Raw genomic sequence first — 3,443 nt, 5'->3', positions numbered from 1 at the left:
GTGCCAGTACCATACTGTCTTGATGACTGTAGCTTTGTAATATAGTCTGAAATCAGTCAAGTTGATTCCTCCAGTTCCATTCTTCTCTTTCAAGATTGCTTTGGCTATTAGAGGTTTTCTGTATTTCCATACAAATTGTGAAATTATTTGTTCTAGTTCTCTGAAAAATACTGTTGGTAGCTTGATAGGGATTGCATCGAATCTATAGATTGCTTTGGGTAGTATACTCATTTTTGCTATATTGATTCTTCCAATCCATGAACATGGTATATTTCTCCATCTATTTGTGTCATCTTTGATTCTTTTATCAGTGTTTTATAGTTTTCTATATATAGGTCTTTTGTTTCTTTAGGTAGATTTATTCCTAAGTGTTTTATTCTTTTCATCACAATGGTGAATGGAACTGTTTCCTTAATTTCCCTTTTGTTTTCTCATTGTTAGTATATAGGAATGCAAGGGATTTCTGTGTATTAATTTTATAACCTGCAACTTTACTACATTCATTGATTAGCTCTAGTAATTTTCTGGTGGTGTCTTTAGGGTTTTCTATGTAGAGGATCATGTCATCTGCAAACACTGTGAGTTTTACTTCTTTTTTCCAATTTGGATTCCTTTTATTTCTTTTTCTTCTCTGATTACTTGGGCTAAAACTTCCAAAACTATGTTGAATAGCAGTGGTGAGAGTGGGCACCTTGTCTTGTTCCTGACTTTATGGGAAATGCTTTCAGTTTTTCACCGTTGAGGATAATGTTTGCTGTGGGTTTATCATATATGGCTTTTATTATGTTGAGGTATGTTCCTTCTATGCCTGCTTTCTGGAGGGTTTTTTTTTTTATCATAAATGGATGTTGAATTTTGTCAAAGGCTTTATCTGCATCTATTGAGATATTCATATGGTTTTTATCTTTCAATTTGTTAATGTGGTGTATCACATTGATTGCTTTGTGAATATTGAAGGATCCTTGCATCCTTGGGATAAAGCTCACTTGGTCATGATGTATGATCTTTTTAATATATTGTTGGATTCTGTTTGCTAGAATTTTGTTTAGGATTTTTGCACCTGTGTTCATCAGTGATATTGGCCTGTAGTTTTCTTTTTTTGTGGCATCTTTGTCAGGTTTTGGTATTAGGGTGATGGTGGCCTCACAGAATGAGTTTGGTAGTTTACCTTCCTCTGTAATTTTCTGGAAGAGTTTGAGTAGGATAGGTGTTAACTCTTCTCTAAATTTTAGGTAGAATTCACCTGTGAAGACAGCTGGTCCTAGGCTTTTGTTTGTTGGAAGATATTTTATTACAGTTTCGGTCTCTGTGCTTGTGATGGGTCTGTTAAGATTTTCTATTTCTTCCTGGTTCAGTTTTGGAAGGTTATACTTTTCTAAGAGTTTGTCCATTTCTTCCAATTTTTTCTTCCAAAAAAATTCTGTCCATTTTTTGGTCATATGGATGCTGATAGTAGTCTCTTATGATCGGTCACTTGGGGAGCTGCTGGTATGTGCTTACGGGGCTTCATCCTGGAGCCAGAGAAGGTTCTCACTCGTATTTGTAATATCCATCTCCAGTCTTCTTGCCAAACTTATTCTCTGCTACTTATTCAGGGATGGGCTGGGCTGAAACAGGGGGTGCTTTGAGTCCATTTCATGCCAACCATCCAGAATGAGCTTCATAGTATTCAGCCCAACATAATTCAGACACTCATATGCACCCATGGGGTATCTGGCACCCAGCTTCATAGCAGTGTTGATGTCTTCCTTGGACACGTCACCTTGTTCATACAGCCTGACTGCTTCTATGAGGTATGGAACCAGAAGACAGTTCATGATAAACCCAGATGTGCCCTTGCAAGCAACAGGATGCTTTCTCAGGGCTTTGCTGAGGTCTAGCTGAGATTTGCTAGGTCTAGCTGAGATTCAAAGGTCTTCTGGCTGGTCATTGGTGTTTTAATGACCTTCACAAGCTTCATCAAAGGCACTGGGTTGAAGAAATGGAACCCAGTGAATCAATCCTGTCTGGTGGTGGAATTGGCTAGGCTTGTGATCTGCAATGAGGAAGTGTTGCTGGCAAAGATTGTGTGTTCCACAGCAAACTTGTCCAGCCTCTTCAAGAGCTCATTCGTCACCTGCAGATTCTCTACAATGGCCTCCACCACCAGGTCTGTGTTATGGACCACGGATGCTGCATCCATGCTGGTTGATATGCTGCTCAGGGTCTTCGCCACAAACTTATCAGCACCCTTGGGGTTTTCTGCAAACTTCTTGGCCACTTTCTGAAGACTTTCCTCAATTCCCTTTCTAGATTTTGCCAGGAGGTCCTGTGTCCACCAGTACTACTGTGTGGTCAGTTGCTGCAGCAACCTGGGTGATGCCAGTACCCATCAGCCCACCACCAATGACTGTCACGTGCTTGATGAGGATTTTCTTTGCTGAGGCTGTGGCAGTGGAGGAGGAGGACATGGAGCTCACTATTTGCCTGGTTATGAAAGCCATAGTGCAGATGGTGAAGGCAGCAACAGGGACAAGACCTGGCAGAGAAAGATCCCTCTTCTCTTAATCTATCTATGAATTATAGTAGTTTGGCACACATACTTTCGTTAACAGAATTGAAACATTAATTTTTTTTCCTACCTGATACTTCCAGAATTCAGGAAATTATTGAATATTCTTATTTTCAGGGTAATATAGTTATTTGCATAAGTTTAATAGGAACTTGTTTTACGTATAAGAGGACACAATTAGAAACACTGATTACATTACCAAGACTTTGACTGGAATGTCATCTCTGTAAATGATGTGCATAAAATCACATATGAAGGAACTATATAATTTCTGGAAACAATAAAGCCCCTTGGAAAACTAGTTTACAGAATTCCAAGCCTTAAAAGTGAGGAAGAAAGGTCACTTCCTGGAAGCCCTAAAACTCTCAGGATATTTTGGGGACCTTGTGAAAAGTGGAATTAACCCAAATCTCTCTATGTCTATCTCTCTGTAGAGATCACAGGCAAAGTCTGATGGTATTCTGGGTTTGGCTTCTTAGCCTCAAGAGATTTTAAAAGTCCAATTTGAGATTCCTCATGAAAAGTTCCAGCAAAGATGATTTAAACAAAGTCTATAGGGTCAGTAACTATTTTTGCTTCACTTATGCAAATAGTCAGGTCAAATTTAAAATAAATTAGTCTTACTATGAGTATCTGATAGAAATGATGGTGATTGTATAGAAAAGAATATTAAGTTTCAATAGGAAACTATAGCACAGTCTTGTGGATATTAAATTCTGGTCCTATTAATTGTTTTGTCATATACTTGTAAACCAAACTAGATCCTGAATTATTCTAATTTCCTCAAATATTTGGCTATGACTTTCCAAACTAATGTTTCGACCTTTCTCCCACCTTCTGATTTGGAATCACTAATAACAATATTTGCCCTTGAACTTTGTTGGAAAGGACT

The 3,443-nt window shown here is 38.3% G+C and overlaps 1 pseudogene; it reads right to left on the bottom strand.

Moving 5' to 3' along the window:
- Positions 1-1,530: 1,530 nt before the first annotated feature.
- On the bottom strand, positions 1,531-2,483 carry LOC145521304 (hydroxyacyl-coenzyme A dehydrogenase, mitochondrial pseudogene; annotated as a pseudogene).
- Between the last annotated feature and the right edge of the window lie 960 nt (positions 2,484-3,443).

Source organism: Giraffa tippelskirchi, chromosome 9, assembly GCF_054371585.1.
Source record: "Giraffa tippelskirchi isolate mGirTip1 chromosome 9, T2T-mGirTip1v1.2.pri, whole genome shotgun sequence".
Taxonomy (NCBI): domain Eukaryota; kingdom Metazoa; phylum Chordata; class Mammalia; order Artiodactyla; family Giraffidae; genus Giraffa; species Giraffa tippelskirchi.
The sequence above is the reverse complement of the archived record's forward strand: the minus strand, read 5'-3'. Positions and strand labels throughout refer to the sequence as shown.